Here is a 21,431-nt window from a genome sequence, read left to right on the forward strand (position 1 = left end):
CTTCCTCTCTATCTTAGACCTCTCACTAGAGGTAGCTTATTAGTTATGATCCCATTGGATTGGGTTCTGACGCATCTCCCTTGAAGTGCTGGCCCACAGATTTTAGATCGAAACTCTAGGATCGTCCACAAAGTACATTATGAATCAAACAATACTCATGCAAGACCTACGTCAGCTAATTAAAGAACAGACTAATGCTCTGAATTAGCTTCCATTAATGAAATGGATTTGTAGAGATTCATTAGTATGACAAACAAGCTTTCTGAGTCTTTTTCCCACTGCCTCAGGGTTTGGTTTTCTCTGTTCGGTCTCTTTTGACATCACTTCCTTCTCATAGCTCACTGACAGACGATTGTACACTATGTTCTGAAGGTTAAACTCAAGCTTGAACTCTCCTTCCCACACGCTTGTGGTTCATGAGAGAGGAGACGCTGTCCGGCGGTCTTCTGTCTGTAGGGCAGATGGAATTTAGGAATCCAGTCATAAAAGTGGAATTTACTGTACAGCACAGAATGTCACGGAATTTGCCAAAGTTTGGCTGAATAAATCAAAAGTAGGGCTTTATACCTTATCAAATTGCGATATGGGCTAGTGTCTATGATTATTAAACATGAAAAGACTGCGATTGAAAGATAAAGTCATACTCAAGCATCTGTTATGCTTGTGGTGTTTTCAGTTGTCTTATGCTGCTTTTCCAGGCAGGTTTTTGAGCCTGTAAGTCACGACTTCAAACCACGACTAACGACTTTGTAGCATTCCAGGCAAGTCACGCCAAACTTCCTGAGCGCTAGAAATTGTAGGTAGATTATTAATTTTATTGCAATGTTATATTGTTCTAAAATCATTTTTTCAATGTGTACCACTTGCATAAACACTGCATCTGTAGGCAGTATTATCCGTAGGGGCTGCCATTGGTGTTTCGCGTGTTTTGTGATGTCAGAGCTCGGAACTGGGAGTACATCGATCTAGTACGAGTTCACAGGTGGGAAGTAACGGGTTTGTCTGCCATTCCAGTGAACTTTCACAGGTATAAGGTTGGAAAAACATGGGGTTACGGGTTGCCTGGATCGCGGGATTAATATATGAGGACACTCACAAGTATTTCACCATTTTATTTGATTGTAACTATTAGGGGTGCTCCGATCACGATCGGCCAATCGTTAATTCGCATCTAGTCAGTAAAGCCGGTTCTCTAATCAGCGGTTAATTCCATCAGGTGCGTGATTTCACATAGAGCAGCTGTTACTACACAGAGCCGTTGTTAACTGAGAAGATGCGCCAAAAAACGCTGAAAAAATGAAGTGGATTTGCGCATCTTCTCTATTAACAACGGCTCTGTGTAGTAACAGCTGCTCTATGTGAAATCACACACCTGATGGAATTAACCGCTGATTAGAGAACCGGCTTTACTGACGAGATGCGCCTAACGATCGGCCGATCGTGATCAGAGCACCCCTAGTAACTATTGTCAGATACACAAAATACAATCATGACAAAAATATGTTACTATTATACAGTACAATTAACTTTACAAAGTAATAATAACAGCATTGGTTTTAACATTATTTTTAAGGAATATCAAAGGATTTTTCCATCAGTTTTAATTTAATTTAATTGTGCTTCATGTTGTTAACCAAAAAAAGGTTCAGATTTCATTTTCAAATATTACTTAAATAATTGTATGCATTCGTTTGGTTACCACTATTTTTTAGAATAAATCTGTGTAAAGTAATAAAACAAAGAATCCAGACAAATTGAAGCATGCAACACAATGTATTTATTCAAATGTGAAAGATTCGATTAAATCAAAAAAATTGCTAAAATTATTCGGTTATTTTAACTATTTTTATTTGAAAATTTATTTTATTGATTAATGTATTTTTAATCCAGTAATTATTAACATTATTGAGCATCCTGGAAAGCAACATCAGTAAATGTCTGACATGAGCAATTCAAAACCTGCCTCTGATTAGATTTAAATAATTGCAAAGAACCATGTGTGCTTTCATGTTTTTTTGTTTTTTTTTCTAATGTGTGGTGTGTGTGTGTGTTTGTGTGTGTGTGTGTGTGTGTGTGTGAGAAAGTTCATGGGGTGTGTGTGTGTGTGTGTGTGTGTGAGTGTGAGGCTAGTTCCATGTGGGGGTGTGGCAGCATGCCGGCACAGCGTGTGTAATCACAAGTTCAAATCAAAATAAAAGAGCAGCCAAATCACTTGGAAAGGGACAGACAGACTGCATTTTATATAGAGCGTTTTACAACCCCTGACTGTAAATGCAGGTTTCATTCCAATGCAAGCCTCTGATTGGTTGGCCGGTTGGGAATGTCTGCTGCTTGCCGTAATGTGTGTTTATGTGAAAGCTGCTGAGTTTGATCGAAGATCTGCAGCCAGGATTTAGGAAGTGTTTGATGTTTTCATGCAGAGTCATTATGAAGCTCTGAACATTCGTGGTGTATGTGAGGTTAGTATGGTTCAGATGATCAGCAACAGAGGACAGCAGTTGGTGTGAACAATATTGTAGTTGTGCTGCTTTTTTTTCACAAAAAATGAAATTGCTTCATGTACATCTGTCCCATCAGGTTGCTTTGTGTTGTTGATATTTGCAGCTCTCAATTGTCCCCAAAATGAGAGAAGTATTACAGGGAATCTTAAAATGCACACTTTGAGAGGACGCAGAAATCCTGTAAATTACATTTTCAAATCTTTTTTTTATTTATTCTTGTCTCAACAAAAAAAAAAAAAATTTATTTCACTTGAAGAGAAGTATATATATATATATATATATATATATATATATATATATATATATATATATATATATATATGAGTGAAAAAAAGTGAAGTGACATTCATACTGTGACCCATACTCAGAATTTGTGCTCTGCATTTAACCCATCCAAAATGCACACACACACAGAGCAGTGAACACACACACACACACACACTGTGAGCACCCGGAGCAGTGGGCAGCCATTTATGCTGCGGCGCCCAGGGAGCAGTTGGGGGTTCGATGCCTTGCTCAAGGGCACCTAAGTCGTGGTATTGAAGGTGGAGAGAGAACTGTACATGCACTCCCCCCACCCACAATTCCGTCCGGCCCGAGACTAGAACCCACAACCCTTCGATTGGGAGTCCAACCCTCTAACCATTAGGCCACGACTTCCCCATAAATATATATATATTAGGGCTGCACGATGTTTCGTTTAAGCATCGATATCGCAATGTACGAATCCACGATAGTCACATCGCAGGATGTGTGATATCAGGCTGTCGTAGTTGATCCATTATTCATTAACTGTATGGGCCAGAGAGAGGGCGCGAGCGCGCGGCCGGCGACACACTAGATGCGTGGCGCAAGCATCTCAGCTGCGTGGCGTGTCCGTTTTTAATTCAGCTCCCAAGTCAACAGGTTAGAGCTTGCAGACTGCCTGCGTGAGATGCGCGTCTCAGGAAAACGCGTGAATGCTAGAAATAGAACCGACGCCTATTTTCCAGGCAAAATAGAATAGGAAAATATGTTTATATGTAATTTTGTACACAGATACATACTGTATTAATTCATGACACTTAGATGTTTGAAAGTCTATATTCAGATATAAATGTAATTTAAAAAATAAATAAATAATGATTGATTTTTAAAATATTGCACCTGTAACCAGCCTGAGAGAAAGAGCGCGCGTAAGAGACAGAGAGAGAGAGAGAGAGAGAGAGAGAGAGAGAGAGAGAGAGAGCGCGAGTCCTGGCCAGACGGCTCTGGTCCCGGCCCCACGCTCAATGTCTTCAAAACAACAAGAGCGCTGTCTTGCACTCTCCTTCCCGCATATTAATCAACTGACACGATGGTGGCGATGTTTAAATCATTTAAAATGAGAATGTAAGTGTGCTCAACCCATTTTTGTTTGTAAGATTTCATAGATTTCATATCGCAATATATATCGCAGAAAAATAAAATATCGCAATGTAATTTTTTTCCCAATATCAACATTTTGCACTACAACATTTTATGTGAACTGCCCACATTAAATAATAAATAAATGAAAAAAGGCAAGCACAGCTTTTCTCAGGAAAAAAAACTTACTGAGCCATTTTTGGTATTACTTTTTACCAATTAGTGCCAAGTTCATTTTTAATCACTTTCTTGGTGTTTTTGTTTCACTTAAATAGGTCTGTACATTACATGAATTTTAAAAAAGTGCAATTACTTCATGTAGCCTCTAAATGAATACAAGGCCACAAAAAATGCTTTGCAAAAAACAAGCCACAGTGGTCTGTTTCAGATCTCGTACCCGGACGTGGCAGGATGGGATGAGTTTGGATGTCAGATACATTTATACCCAAACCCTCTGATGGAGACAGAGTAACAGCACAAGGATTTATTTCAGTGATCAGAGAGCTAGTACTGTTGGGTTTCAACTCAGTGGCTTTAGATTTGTTATCTATATCTAGAGAGCATCCATGCCAGAGCTGTAATTAAAACAAGGACTCTGATGGCAATATGAGACGAAGCCTTTTAAAGAAAAAGCCCCTCCGTTTTCCCTCTGCTCTCCCCAAAAGAAGGCTAAACCTTCTCTGAATCTAGCATCTAGACTGCATTGCTGAATAGACAAAGTACCACAACTCTGTAATAATTTCATACATTCAATGGATCGTTCAGCTGTAGTCACTGCAATGTGTTTTCATTCATACAGTTGTACAGTGTCGGCAGGAGACCAGTTTGCTGTTGCATTAGTGCTATTGGCAATCTTGTTTTTTTTTTTTCATACACAAAGGCGTCTATTCATGTAACTGCCGTGCAGCAGACAACAGACCCGCTCTCAAAAATAAAAGACCAAGAAGGCTTTGAAGTGTGTTTCACACCAGCACAGAATCAAAAGTAAAGGAGAGTTTAGCCACAGCTTATTTTTGAGAGCAGGTATACACAGCTTGCTCTATACCTGCCTTATGACGGTTTTGTTTTGTTTAACCCCCCCCCCCCACACACACACACAGTGTTAAGCAAAAGAAATGGATCTGGAAGTGATTTGATTAAAATAGCTGGATTGAGTTGTTGAATAGAAGATGAGTATTTATTGGAAAGGCCACATGTATTTGTGCATATGTGCACATATAAACATACTCTAAACTAGTGGTTCTCGAAAGGTTTTTGGGATTTCTGTGAACTTTGGCTGAGAAAATATTCAAAGGACATTCTATCTAACCTGATGTGTATATAAAAACAAATAACCATAACACTGCTGTAACCGTAAGCTATGCAGTGGTTGATTAGTCCTGATGTCATATACTAATAACAAAAGGACCTGGAAATAATTTGAACGTTTATGATTAATATGCTTTTTATATAATAGTTGTTTTTATGATTTATATAAATTTGTATTGTATTATTATCTGTATAATTTGTATTGTATTATTAACTGTAATTTAGAATAAGCCACTTTGGGAGATACAAACACTAATTTTGGTCAGAACTGGTTGACTGGTTTTGTTGTTCTTTGACAACACAAATCTCTGCATTCAAAATTATCCATATTCATATTTATTAAGGTAGCTTGATGAAACCATTTATACATATATTGTTAAATTTGTACACCGTTACAAATTTTATTTTTACTGATATTATTTATTTCATGTTCATACTATTAATATGCAGTTGTGTAAGTAATTTATATAATATAAATGTCTATTATATAACTACATAAATCTTTATTTACAAGTAAATTAACATTAATATTATTTTAATAATAAATAAATAAATAAATATTGATTGAACTGTCAAGACAGAAAAGAAAATTGAACTGTTATGGCAAACTCACTGTGACATCTAAAAATGCACATTTTACATGTATTTATCTATGTATGTATGTATGTATGTATGCATGTATGTATGTATACCGGTATATAGAGTATCTATATTCTTAAACTAAGTGCTGTTTAGTTCGGTGTGTTATATCTAAGCCAAAAGCTTTATTGTATATAATTTTTATTTTGCTTCTGTAGCCTATTTTTGCTTCTTGCAAAGCTGCTTTTAAAGTAAGTGTTTTTAGTAAAGCATAGTATTACTGATATGGACCAGCTTTATAATTGTATAAGTCTGAGTGCTTTCAGTCATAAGGCACTTGCTCTCCCAGTGTGGGAGTTTGGAGCAACTCCTTTGAGCAAACAGATAGTATGATCTCTGACCTGAGCTAATCAGGCACTAATTTGGCATGTCAGAAGCCTGTCTTCACGTCCTGTGCCTCCACTTCTGTTTACATACTCCCTGAACCTAGATTTTCCCTTTTTCGCCTTTGGTCTGTGTGACATCTGGGTTCATCTATTCTCTCTTAAATTAAAACATTGTGACATCAACCCCAACCCCCCCAAAAAAAAATTTGAATGCATAACAAAGATTAACCCCAGTGGTTTAGACCTGCCACCGAGTATGAGAGCAGTTCTTTAGCTTCAGGACTTTACTGTTTCCTTATAATTTCGTGATGCAATGATGCATTGATTTGAGACATTTCAGGAATGTACATGTTAATACCTGTTGCAGCGCTGGAATTCAACAGGATGACAGTAACAGAAGTTGTTCCAACCCACACTTAAAAAGGAGAACACAATGTTTTTAGAAAAGGGTGCAGCGATGCTTATCCGACAGTTATCTGTGTTTTCTCTGTAAACAGCTTATTCACTGCAGGCTTGGTATTGGGATGTGGGAGATTAGCTTTCCATCAAGACTAAAGGAAAAGCTCCAATGAAGGAAGGAGTTTGTGGGGAGGAAGAGGAGAAGCCTTGGGAGGTTGCTTTTCTTTGTTAGCCTTTGTGCTGTGTGGCCTTGCCAGGGTTCCCGCGGGTCCTTAAAAAGTCTTAAATTGTTTTAAATTGACTTGTATCAAATTTAAGGTCATAAAAAGTCTTCAATTGTACAAGGAAGTCTTAATAATGATTTCAGAAGTTCTTAAGTTTGGGTACAAACAAGAATTGCCATACAGCTTAATGTGATGATTAAACTTCAAAAGACTATGATTTTAGTAAATAAATATGAGCCTTGCTTTGTGTTCTGCCGTTACCAGGGAACCAGTCCCAAAAGTGCCTCCTGCTGGCAGGGAATGAATCTGCATTTTTAATAAGGCTGTTGTGAGTAGGGTTTTCCTGCAATGATGGAGGGTGCAATTTCAGGATTGAAATTCTAGCACCTAATATATATATTTTTTTTATTTAATTGTATTTATTTATTTTTTTATGCACAGTTATGTATGTATATGCGGTTCATACTATTTTATAGCACTTGCTATTGATTTCTGTATATTATTATTTAGAGTTGGGTCCGAGTCCACCTTTGTCGAGTACGAGTCAAGACCAAGTCCACAAACATCAAGTCCGAGTCCGAGTCCAAAAGGGGCCAAGTTGGACTCAAGTCCGAGTTCTTAAAGGCCGAGTCCGAGTCGAGTCCACCCGAGTCCAGAAAGTAATTAAATTAAAAAAGATTATAAATTGGTATTGTAAATTTTTACATTCTATTAATATTTTAACCTTTCAACCCATTAAACCAATGGCAATATAAAAATGTAATAAAAAAATGCCACTGTTACATCTAGTCATTGCCATTGAACATTTTTATTTTATGTCAACAGAACTAGTTTCCTATCAAAAAAGGTTTCAAAGGTTTTATTTTATTACAAGTGCATGAAAATACAAATCAACCCATTTTATTATTGTATCACACTATATTGTCCTCCAGTTATATTTATATTTATTATAAATATAATATATTTATTTGTTAACCCTCCATCCTAGAACATCTCACTCAATCCTATTCCATTATCATGTATTATGTATAGCACAATTGTTTAAACACTTATTTATTTGCCAATTTGTAAATCTCTCTTTTTTTTTTTTTCTGTGTGTTGTTGTCTCTGTGTACTGGAAGCTTATGTCACTAAAACAAATTTCTTGTATGCGTAAGCATACTTGCCAATAAAGCTCTTTCTGATTCTGATTCTGAGTTAAAGCTGACATTTCAGTTATTTAATGCCTCTCCCCCACATTTGACAGAGGTAAAGTGCAGCCAATGAGGAGATCCTTAATGATGGCATTATGAATTTCCTGTTGTCTTGTAGAACTTGCATCATAAAGTTGCACTGCTTGTTTGGCCAATTCTAGTCTTGCAAATCCTGCAATGCTGAGCTGTGCAGCATCTGTTGGTTGCTGCTGCTTTCTTTGGTACCCGGTTGCATCGGTTTTCGGATCACCAGTACACTGAACCGAAAACCGTTTCTTTCGGATGCGTCCGATTTGAGAACCGATGATACTGCGCATGCCTGTAATTTTTCAAGTATTTTGTTAAACATCGGAAAGTGTGCTAAAATAACTATATATATATATATATATATATATATATATATATATTATTTTTTTAAGATGCATGTTTCTAATCTGTATATTGTAGATTATGTATGGGCCAAAGGGGTTTTCAGGGAAGTTGGACAACAATTTAGACTCTAAAGACTCCATGTTTAATAGGAATAAGGGATGATTTATGAAATATCGGTACTGTATTTATAGTTAATGATGACACATTCACAAATTGAGTTTGTAGTAAACAGAACACAAGTAGAGCAGCTGATGATACTGAACTGCCGCACGTGCCGGTTTGAGCGATTCCCGTTTTCGAGTCAAGAATTGGTTGCATCGGTTTTCGGATCATCAGTAAACTTAACCGAAAACCGTTTTTTTTCGGACGCGTCCGATTCGAGAACCGAGGAGCTGATGATACTGCGCATGCGTGATTCAGCGTGAAGCCGACTGACTCACTGCGCGTCTGAACCGAACGGATTCTTTTGGTGATTGATTCTGAACTGATTCTGTGCTAATGTTATGAATGCAGGTAATCCGAGGGCTTGAATGAAGGGCAGTCTGACGAAACGTAAGTTCATTTAATAACAAATACATCGCAATGTATTATGTATAGTAAGTGGATCATGGTTTCTGCGCTGATGACATCTAATTTACTTTATATCTTCAAGACTTAAATCCTCGTATGCACATTAATGCAGTTACTGTATTTGGGTGTGTTGTTGCAAAACTTAATTTTAAACTTTTCATGATTATGAGGTTTTTAACTGACTGAAATTATGATTAGTGACTTTATATATTTGAATGTTTGATCGACATAGCCAATGCCAGTCATTACGTCGAGCGTAAAAGAACCAGTGAACCATTTTTTTTCAACCGGTTTATTGAATAAAACCGTCCGAAAGAACCGGTTCGCGGAAAAGAATCGAACTTCCCATCACTAATCCACATTGATATCCAGTGAGTGATGCGTGTGTTTCGTCTGCAAGCATGAAATGATATGCTACTGCTAAAATGACATAAGGGGAGACATTCATTAATTTATCATCTCAATTTTATGCTGGTTTTATTGTTACACACGCGGACTCGACTGTACTCGGAATATTTTCCGAGTCCAAAATGTTCAAGTCCGTGTCAAGTCCGAGTACAAATTCACCCGAGTGCGTGACAAGTCTGAGTTCATTCAAAATTGGACTCGAGTCCGGACTTGAGTCCGAGTCCAAGTTCGAGTACCCCAACTCTATTATTATTATGTATTTGTTTAATTGTATACACACATTATTTTCTTAGTGTATAATTGTATACACACATTATTTTCTTAGCCAACTCTTAACCCTATGAATACCCATTGATAACCCTCTTGAAATATTTAATCTAATTTATTTCAATATATTCTACATATAGTCTATTTTTAAATTCAGTTTTCTTTGAAAGAAAGACTTGTGTATATGTGAGACTTCAGTTCATTAGCTGCAGGGCAGCTTCATGTCTGATGTGTGACCCATTTAAAGTACAGAAAACGGTAAAACAATTGCGGTACAAACTATGTTATTAGCACTTTAATAAATGTAAAATAAGTAAAAAGCAAATATTAATTTACAACATCTGACAGACACAACGACACAACTAAATAGGCTTAATGGAGATTGCTGACACCCCTTCGAACACTTAAATTCACACTAGCTCTTACATTAAAAATAAAATTATAATTTCCATAGATCTAGTCTTTGGATTAGATTGTTTGATGTTTGAATCAGGTCTCCTCTGTTGGAATAGATTTTGCTAGTTGGTGCAGTCCCAAAATTTGTGGGGAAGTCGTGGCATAACGGTTAGAGAGTTTAACTTCTAACCCTAAGGTCGTGGGTTCGAGTCTTGGGCTGGCAATGCCACGACTGAGGTTCCCTTGAGTAAGGCACTGAACACCCAACTGCTCCCCGGTCACCGGAGCATAAATGGCTGCCCACTGCTCCGGGTGTGTGTTCACGGTTTGTGTGTTCACTGCTGTGCGTGTGCACTTTGGATGGGTTAAATGCAGAGCACAAATTCTACGTATGGGTGACTATACTTGGCTGTATGTCACATCACTTTTTAAAAAAAATATTGGGTACTAGAAAAGCCGTCCTAGAACTGCAGCCTTCGGTATTGCTGGAACATTGGGTTGTTTTTTTGTTCAGATCAATGCGAAAATTGACCCATGTTTTACCCTGCAAACACGCGGAGCTGTAAATGTGAACTGGTGGATCGATAAGAAGATAATTTTTTATAAAAATGTTTTTGTTATTTAAATAATTTGATTTTTTTATTAATATAATAATTAATACTTTTGACTCCATTAAAGAAATGGTTTAAAGTCTGAATTGTGAACTTTATCATTTTATAAAACTTTTTGTTTTTGTGAAAACATGTATCTGCTTTTTACAGTCATTTTACAGTTTATTAGTTTACCATAGACATTGCCCTACCCCGCTCATATGGTATTAATTGTATTTATGCAGGCCTTAAAAAAGGTCTTAAAAAATCTTAAATTTGAGCTTAAAAATCCTGCAGCAACCCTGCTTGCCTGTTTGTTTTCCATATTCTGCATCTGAGCAAGGCTGTTTTTGATTTCTCGCAGGACGGCGGCTTACAGTTCCAGAAGACCCAGGCCTGGTGAAAGCATTAACCAAAAACAAAGCCCAACAGGACACTGGTAGGTTGTGTGGCCATACCTCTCTGTCTTGTACAGTAGTTAAATATATGTGATATGCTTCATCAGAATGAGCATTTTGACCATTTTGGATTCAGCTGTTAAAATATATATATATATATATATATATATATATATATATATATATATATATATATATATATATATATATATATATATAATGTCATATCAAAAATATTTTATTGATAATCGCCTTTAAAATTTTTTGTGATAAACGATAATATCGTCTACCTAAGCTAAACCTCCACCACACCAGCCCCCGCTGAGACAACATTGCCGACACAAACCATAAATACACACCAGGTTCAGTTTGGGCTTAATTATTGACACAAAGTTTGGTTTTACTTTTCTTAGTTTGTGCTCAAACTAACAGAAACATTAGTTTGCTAATAATCTCCCCTCTGTTCTTATCAAATTTTTGTTTGAAATGAATTTCGTTTTGTGAGGTGAACTGTTGAGGAGAATCCAATTTTAAGTTCATCGCGCTGAAGTTGGACATTCTGGCGGTGATTGTAATAATGATAAATGCATGTTGACTAGTTCTGTTGCATACAAATTAAGAGTTTATAGTGCTATATCTCAGCTTAGTTAAACATAATTATACTGTATACACGGTTTTAAAAAATCTGTAAAAATATTTCACGGAAATGTGCGCTGAAGGAATTTGCATATTTTAAAGGCTGGACAAAAGCATTTCAAAGCAAACGACCCAGAGTCTGGTGATGTCTATGGATTGCAGACTCACTGCTCTGACTGACCACTTCCGTGAGACTTCCTTGGTTCAACCAGGCTACCAAGTAGGGTGAAATGCGATGGTACAGAAGATTCGGGAAAAATATACTCTATATTGAGGGGGGTGGGCAGGTGTTTTAAAGCCTTGATATAAATGTCATCTAGTCTACCCATTTCTTAAGAAGGAAATCGGAGACACACATTCTCGGAATTCCAGCCTACTGTATGTCTGGATGAAAAATGTGCCCCTTCCCAGCGCAGAGAGATTCTAATACCTCCAAATGGAAATCAACACCCTTTGAGTCTAGGCTTGCAAACTTTGCTTTGTATTCATGTAGAGGACATGTTTTTCCAGCAGGTTACCCCAGTATGACTGATGTCTGGCGCTGGGGTCTCAAGATGAAAAACAATGTCGGTATGATTTGGATTAGGAGGTTTTTTTCTACGCCTGTATGCAGCTATTTTGTCCTTTACTGAAGCTTAGCTGTGTCAGGGAGCACTTTTCCTCTTTTCTCTCTGCTGTCCCGCAGGCAGCTGCTGTAGATGAAGCATAATTGCAGTGTAATCCTGGCCCTAGTCTGAAGGCTTTAGAAAAAAGCAGCAGAATAGATAATACCAGCTGTTTGCTGTTGCACAGATGTTTGAGAGAGCACCTCTAAACCTACTCGGTTGCTCTTTCAGTTTGGCCATCAGTGTGTGAGAAGGAGCATACATGTTCGCAGATGGACAAATATATGTCTCTGCTGAATAGGGGAAAAAAATAGTAGTTATTATATATTTCAATTTATATGATGCTGCAGAACGTTTGAGCACATTTATTTATTATTTGTTATTAGTGTCTGTTAGGCTGAAAATGTATACCTGTAATTTGTTTATATACCGGCTTTTGTTTAACTAAGATTTCTAAGTGATATCCATCAAAACTACTTTCCTTATGTGCTGCTACCTATTGTGTTCTATTAAATTATAGTGTAAACTCATACTAGGGCTGCTCGTTTAAAAATCATGATTATTTTGATCAATATTGTAATCACGATTATCTAGCACGTATATGAGGGGCCATTATGATCAACTTTATATGAGTGATGCATATCAAATATGTATTTCATGTAAATAAGGTATGACATCTACTTTGTAGAGACCCGCGGAAATTCAAACAAACATACAGTAAGTCCTCAAAATTATATTTATAAAATTATATATTAATAATTAAACATTCCGTAATAAAAAAAAGCAAAGTGCAAATACAATAGAATGGAAAGATACAAATGAAACAATCTGTGCTTTAATGTTTTTTTTATGCAAGTCTTTTTTGCAGTTTAAAAAAAAGTTTTTTTTTACCGTTACACGCACATTTTTATTCTCAACTCTATATGTTCATCACGACATGACCATCAAAGGTAAACATGAATAATCACTAAATGGTTTTATCAGTCTAGCAGGTGGGCAAACCCTAACCCACAAGTGGTGAAGCTGGTTGACCAAATAACTTGCTTGTTACATTAGTTAGAAGGTCTGGTGGGGACATCAGATCTCAAAACATATGCTTCTGAACAGCTATGCTTGTGTTCTCTTTGAAATTCTGAAATTGGTGTTGCAGAAAAGAAACCAGAGCCAAATGTGATGTGCATTTTCTTTAGCTGACTCTCAAGAGGTAAGAGGCCCTGTACCTGTGTTATAATGCTTCACGCTTTGGGTTAGAGAGGTGTTGGGGGAGCTAGAGTTTACAGTATATTTTTTAGTTACAGTCTAATGTTCTTAACACTTCATAAATTACACCTGCTGCGACGCCACCAAGGCCTGATGAACTTCAAGCATGCTGAGGGGAAGTGAAATAAGCAGTGAGATCTGTGCAGGATATTGCTCCGCCGAAAAAACCACCCACCCCCACCTTGGGCCGTGTTTTTTTTTTTTTTTTTTTTTTCTCTCAAAAAGAGAGAGGGCTTAAGTTTGGATAAGGATCTCAGTCAAGAAATTGCCTAGTTTAGACCAAGTGAAAACAAAGTGACAGAGTTCACTCAAGCCCCTTTCACACTGCACGTCGGACCCGCAATATTCCCGTAACATTGCCTGGTCGCCTTCTGTGTGAAAGCAACCACGTCCCGGAATTGATTACCGAATCGAACCCGGGTCGGGGACATAGTAACATTGCGGTAATCGATCCGGAACGAGCGGTGTGTGAACAAAAGCCAGATCTAATTCCGTATCGAAGTGATGACGCGCGTTATCGCGCGACTTTTTTTACCGGCTGTTTTGAAGGAAGATCAACATTCGCGACGAAAACATATGTGCAAACTGTAATGAAGCAGAGATCAGTTAGTTCCTCACTTTCCGCGCTGACGCAGAGATCGTTTGCTTGCTTCAGTTAAAGTATAACGTGCCAAGCGTTGTCGACTCGTACATTACACGTCACGCGCTGATGTCACGTGTCGTTACGGGATCTTCAAGGGTTGTGTGTGAAAGCACGCACATATACCGGGTCATCACTGGCAGTGTGAAAGTGCCAAATCTAGCGACCAGGGAACAATTACAGGAACACTTTACCCCTGTATTTGCCGGAATGGCAGTGTGAAAGGGGCTTTAGTGTTCAGTGTTTAGTGTTCTAAATACTTTAGTTAATTAATGCAAATTAAGTTATGCATGTATACAAAAAAAATGCATTCATGTTTAATTTGCATGATAACTTGTATTAAAGTGGAAGAAAATCGTGCTCCGATCTGTCAAAATGGCATTTATTTTTTACATTTTGTGATATAATGTGCAGGATTTTAAATCTGAGACTTTTTTGATAATTGGATTGGAGGCACATAACAAATAATGTTTTGTAAAGAGAAAACTGTATACCTGGCAACTTAAGGACAATCTGAACTCACATTAACGATGCTGCATTAATGCGTTGTAATTGCTCTAACCAAGGCAGCCCAAAATTTAACACAAGAAACATTTTCTTCACGCAGGTTGCTGTCTGACATGCTTTTTTGCCGCCTTTTGATTGACAGGAAGTAATTGGCCTTGACCATCAGCAGTAGTGCAGATAATTGCTTTTATCGGCCGATACCGATTATTGGCCAAAACATCAGTACATCATGAATATATGCTGTATTTAAAAATGTTGCACACAGATATGTTTAAAATGTAATATTATATAAAAAAATCAATTTCTAATATGTATATGTTGAAGATCCATCAAAATCATAAAAGAAGAATAATTAGAATAAAATAGATGACAATGAATAATTAAATGAATAATTAGAATAAAATAAAATGAAGTATGAAAATAAATATGAACTAATTTAATTACAAATAATTAACGGAATAATGAAATGAAATGTACCTTATTTGTGATCAAAGATTAGATTTGAAAAATTTTATAATTTAGTAAAGAACTGAATAACATCTCTATCAGAGCCAATATTTATACTTATAATAAATGGCACCACTTCTAATAGATGGCTACGATTATGAAAGTACAGAGTAACTCTTCCCTTTGTATTTTTTTTTTCAGGAATGTTGGATTCAATCTCCTGCATTTTATCTTTCTCTTTACTCTGAAGTTTCTAATACACCAGGGTTTTGTTTTCCTTGCACTATACTGCAATACCTTTGCAGCATCTCTTCCTGCTTGAGTCCTGGATCACTCACTTGCTCAAAAAGCCTTACACTACAGTGACAGGCTAAACCTTTGTACCATCCCCCTACATGGGTAAAATGCAAACAATTACAAGGCATGCAGAACCGTACATTACGTACTGTTCTGGGGCCCTCATTTCTCGAAAGTATGCAGCAGTGCAGCGTACACATGTGCAAGAGTGTTTCTGGCTCTTGACACAGGTTTATGTGCTCAGACTTTCTACACACATCATTGATTTTTCTAACCTCTGCAATATGCCACTCCTGCATCAATAAATGGTTTCCTGGAAGAAAAAAATATCCATAAGCTGTCAGTATAGTGCACATAGACTGAATCTCAACCTCAATTATTTTACTCTCCTTCACTGCAAAACTGCTCAGGTTTTTCTACAGCTTGTTAATTTGGGACATTAGGTAAATAGAGCAAGGGGAAAGTACTGCAAGTGTCCCGTTGCATGACACTTCACTCCCACATTGCTACACTAACAAATGTTTATTAGAGAGTTTTAGGACAGGTTTGTCTCTGGTAGCCAGATCTTTGACTGAATGACAAAATTAATGGTCCTCAGCGCAACTTATTCTGACCAGCAACGCCCACTTAGAGAGGATGAGGACGTCTGAGTAACATAAAATGTTCAGCCATTTGTTTTGTTTTTAAGTGATGTTTAGGCCAAAGAGTATCTAAACTGATGGGAAAAAAATGGGATCCAACCTCAGCCTATCTAGAAGCAATAATTAAATTATCTGACTGACAAAATGTAAAAAAATTTTGTATTATTTAAATATCCAAAAACCACTTTAACAGTGTTATATTTTTTGCTGACTTGTGTACTAACATTATCCTAAATGTTTCGAAGAATGTTTAAATCCAGAGACATAAGCAATTTTATTAACGTGGCCGTGTCCATAGTGTCATTGTGTTTCCTTCCAATGACGTCAAAACCCTTCGATTTCTGGAAATAACCTGGAAAACTTTGGCAAATCCAGTGATAATTTCATTCTTTAAGGTGTTTGCTGTATCAGCTTGGTTCCTTGTTAATGTAAATTTGTTTCAAGGTGGAAAAAAAAAACTTTCTTCCAGATGTTGAGTAAAATCAGCCAATCAGATTCGAGCTTGCAAGCTTGAGAAAGTACTCTCTAGATGTGCATTTAATGGCGCTGTTCCACTACACAGTACCGACTCGCCCAGACTCGACTCACCTTTGTTTGGTTTTCCACTGTGTAAAAGTTGTACCTGTACCTGCTTCCAGGTAATTTTTTCCATATCACCTCCGGCAAGGTTTTGAGCGAGCTGAAGCGATACTAAAATGTGACATGAAAACAAGGCAGACTGCTGATTGGTCAGAGAGAATTGTCCCTGTTCACTGCGTCATAATTGCACGTGCCAGACGTCGTATCCTGAATAACACCCACCATTTTTAAATAGTTTGGTCAGAGATTGCATGATTACTGTTATGCAACTCGGAAGAATACGTCATGGTCAAAAGAGGAGGTGTATCATTCATACACTTGTTTCCTCCATTGTCCTGAGTGTGTGGGTAGCTGGTGTGTGACGACCAGGTACTATTGTGGAGGTACTATCTGCAATGGAAAACAGAGCGAAAAGCGAGCCGAGGAGAGTCGAGTCCAGTTGAGCTGCTACTGGTAATGGAAAAGTGCCATAATTTAGTGTGTTGGTCCATGGTTGACAAGTTTATTTTCAAACATAAAACCAACTTTCTGAAGTGTTTATATATGTTTGCCTGTTTGCTCATAATCAGCAGCAATTGTGGCTGTTCATTCTATACTGACTCTGTCAGCCCTGAGCTATTTATGTCGTGGAAAGCTGAGATTTCACGCTGGTTTGCTATTCACACTGCAGTGCTGATATGAATTGCTCACTCAATTTTAACTTGCCTTGTGATTATAAAATCCCCAGATCCATATTTTAAATGTCATTTGCTTCATTTAAGGGCTCATATGTTACAGCCCAGGGTAAAGTCAGTGAAAATAGCTCTTGTTCCCCACTCTACAGGTGTCTAATCAGCTTCATTGTAAAAATGAATGCCAGTAGGTCACCTCTCTAAAGAGGAATGTACATAATTTTTCAGACACATAAAGGCAGTTGTGTGTGCAGGATGTTTTTTCTCTCTCTCTCTCATTTGGTGAGCATATACAATGTGACTCATATGTCCATAACCACACTTAGGTTAGGATGGTTATCTATGCTCAGTGTGCTTGAACATTTGTGTGTGTGTGTGTGTGTGAGAGAGAGAGAGAGAGTGAGTGAAACATCCTAACTGTGTAGTTTCTAAGTGGATTAGACATGGATGTGGAAACTTCCTGGGGAGCTCCCACCATGGGACACACAGAGAGGAAGGTTAATGACAGTCTGTTTAGTTTGTTCATGTGCTGAATCTTGTTAATTGAACTGTTGCTGCTGTTTTACTCCGATTGAAAAAAAAAATCACAAACTTGCTTGTGTATTATAAGGAATTCGTGTTTTTCCTGTGAGAGGTTGAGGTTCATTTTGTAGTTCGTGACATCTGTTGTTAATTAAAAATAAGAATAAAATTTAATAAGTGGCTTTACCAAATTTTCATAGAGGTAGCAATTATTAAATAAATATATATATAAATACATTTTCTGGTTCAAGAGGATATGGTGGATTGAAATTATCTTGTTTTTGTTGTTAATGTGTTACAGTAAGTGTTGTTAATGGCCAGATGTGAAGTGAGACTAGCATCTGCATCATGTAGGAGGAAAAATGCATTGAATGTGTGTTTGTTTTGCTACATCCTCTTTGTTGGCAGTGATGGTAAGATAGGATAAGGAGATAAATTAGCACACACAGAGCCTCCCGCTTCTCTGAAACACATTACCATCTTCTTTAATCAGATAATTAGTTGGATTATGAATCCCTCATTATGATACTTGACGATACACCCGCTGCTGAATTATCTGGACCTGAGCACAGAATCATCCCCTCTCCTCTAGGTTTGAGTACCCTTCACATTTTAACCGGTATTGCTTCCTGAAATTCAGTGCTAGTGCTCAACTGTACCCTTTTTGCCACTTTACTCTTTTTGTAAAAACATTTATTGCAAAAAAAAAAAACTCTCAGAAGTCCACACCTCTCACTTTTAACATTTTGTTATTTATTTACAAGTTTTACACACAAAATAATAATTATAATAATTCTAATGTCACAAATAATATTCTCAAGGTTTAATGGTTTTATATGATACTTTGGTTATTTTGTAGTGTGAGTTTTGTTAAGTGCACTTAAAACAAAAGTCTTTGCCGAATAGTACAACAGCGAGCATGGCAAGTATAAATGCTTTGCACACTCAATCAGTGGAGGCTCGGGACGGAGAGCCAAGCAAAAGTATAAACAAGATGGTCACGCGTCATCACGACTAGGACAGCTCACAGAAAATGGAAAGAGAAAGCGTGATTTATATTATTATTAGGGCTGGGACTTTAACACGTTAATTGAGATTAATTAATTACACAAAAAATAACGCGTTAACTAAGATTAATTAATTACTGAAAAAAAATCCCGCATTTTTAATAACTTATTTTTGCACCGCGGAACGTTTCTCACTGGATGAGTTTCGGCGGACCGATTATACTGGAGCACCAACTAGCGTTCGCATATCATCGCAGCACTTCCGATTCTCAAGTATCACCTCTACGCAAAACATATAGCAGCTAGCGTGGACTTTACACTTTATGTTGAACTATGTATTATTTTGTTGGTGCAAAAGTTTATGTTGAACTCTTTATTGTTTTGGACAAGGTTATCGAGAGCTGGACTTAGTATGTTATGGCCTCTGAAGCAACAGATAGATGTTTTCTAATAGTCAGGGTTTCCAATGTTCTGAATGTAATTGACAGTATTGTGTATTACTTAAAAAACACTTTACAGAAGGTTCCAGCACCTATAAGCTACCTGAATTTCTGAAATGTATTATTTCTAAATTGTTTCTAAATATGCTATTGCTACACTTCATGGCAAAAATTGCACTGGTCTGCTAGACTTGGTTGAACAAAAATAAACAATATTTTGTTGCTTAAGCTTATGTATTCAGTCATTATTCAATGGTATACTATAAATCCATGTGAAAAAAAATTACTTCTCACTGTTCTCAGGTCAAATATTTATATGCGATTAAAATGTGATTAATTTCGATTAATTAATTACAAAGCCTCTAATTAGTTAGATTAATTTTTTTAATCGAGTCCCGGCCCTAATTATTATAGCACTCTATATAAAGCATTCATACTGTATTAGAGCCACAGAAAGACAAACGTTTTGCTGAAAGATGCACAAAACACAATCTTCTAGTCTAGGATAGTCATCATTTACAATAATAATTTATATTATTATTGTGTGTATAGTGTGTATAGTGATTTTATGGAAAACTATGTGAGTGGCGCTCTGTGGGCATATTTTGAACATCGTTTACACAGACTGTCGTCGAGTGGCGCCGTCAGCGTACATGCCAGACACTACATTGAGCAGCTGTGTTCCATTTTTAATTGTACGGTCTGTTCTCTGAATGACCAAAATGATTTTTATTACTACAAAAAATTGAAATGATGGTGGGGGGTAGTGCCAGAGTGGGCAAATGATGTCCGGGTGGGCAAGTGATGTCTGGGAAGCTTTTTTGAAGCTCAAAGTGGGTGGAGCGGGTCGTCGCCATTTTGATTGTGGCCACACTCTTAATTATGCAGAACTTTAAGGTTTAATATAACTTAAAAAGAAAAAAAAAAATTATAACATTTTGGCTTCACGAGAGAGAGCAGAAGTTACCCAGGCCCCTCCCACGATTGTTGATTGACACTAGCGTTTTACCTTAGACCCGCCCTGAGTGAGCTGTCATCAGTCACTGCCAGAGCAGGAATAGACAAGAAAGACTCCTAAGCGATTGAGGTTTTCTTTTGTTGGATGTAATAATGAACACAGCAGTCGTCATATACTCCAGACATCTGAGCCGCTGAAGACACAGTGGATTACCTTTGTTTTTGAAGGGAATGCGCCCCCGAATCTACATAAATGTGTTTATGTTTGTGTTAATTATTTGTGATCCAGTCTCACCTACAGAACAAGTGAGTACAGGGGTCATTTCTGGTATGCTGTAACATTTTGGCTTCATAAGTGTTGGAAAAAAGATGCATGATTTTTATGTTTTTTGCATTCTACCAAAATAGTGCCATGTTTAACTATTATTAATACATATTGGTCAAGCTCGGAGAAAAAAAAAGAAAAAAGAAAAAAACGAATAATTATGGGTAGATTGTTCAGACACTGGCCATTAAAATATTCCACCCTGTTAGGGACATATAGATAGTTATCACAACTTGTTAATAATGTAAATGTTAAACAATAATGAGGCTTTCTTTATTGTAAAACAATAATGAGGCTTATATGTCCCTTATGCCATCTTATTATTTTTTTTTCTATACGATGATAAACAATTATTGATGAAAAGAATGTCTTAATTATTTAAGAACACTGCTTCTTTATTTTTCACTGTGGACATAATAAAATTGAATGCATATATCAATAAAAAGGTATGTAAAAAATAATATTTAAACTGTCTATTATCTCTGTTTAAGTCATAAAGAAGACCTAAATATGCAATTTAAACCATTTCTTATAAATATGTGACTCATTTTAGAGAAAATATGAGTAATTGAATCGAGACAAAAAAAGTCACTGTATAACAGGAATGACCCATAAGGTTGTTTTATGAATGTTTGCAAATTGCCTTTAGCCACAGAACTTGCTAACTAGCACATTATTAGTAATTTAAGCAGTCTCAATAGAATGTCTCATTACCCCATGGAAGAGGGGGCGGGGTCAGCAGAGCTAAATAGCATTTTAAAGGAACATGCACTTAAATGGGTTGCTGAAACCAGAGCTGATTTTCACAAGGTCAAAACGGTCCTGTTTTACACTACCATTGAGTAATTTTAACCAAAGTATATTATAGACTTTTCATTAAGAATCATTTTAACTTTTGGAAATTGACCATATGAAAAATT

The 21,431-nt window shown here is 36.9% G+C and overlaps 1 protein-coding gene across 3 annotated transcripts in view; it reads left to right on the forward strand.

Annotated features, from left to right (window-relative positions):
• LOC127968850 (thyroid hormone receptor alpha) overlaps positions 1–21,431 on the forward strand; it is a 145,928-nt gene that overhangs the window by 53,209 nt on the left and 71,288 nt on the right. For 2 of the 3 annotated variants that reach the window (XM_052570209.1, XM_052570210.1), the window contains exon 2: positions 10,944–11,018. The exons of the other annotated variant lie outside the window; for it this stretch is intronic. The gene's annotated coding sequence lies outside the window, so the exon portion shown is untranslated. The remainder of the gene's footprint in view (positions 1–10,943; positions 11,019–21,431) is intronic. 3 annotated transcript variants of the gene reach the window in all.

The sequence above is a fragment of the Carassius gibelio genome, chromosome B12 (genome assembly GCF_023724105.1).
Source record: "Carassius gibelio isolate Cgi1373 ecotype wild population from Czech Republic chromosome B12, carGib1.2-hapl.c, whole genome shotgun sequence".
NCBI classification, from domain to species: Eukaryota; Metazoa; Chordata; class Actinopteri; order Cypriniformes; family Cyprinidae; genus Carassius; species Carassius gibelio.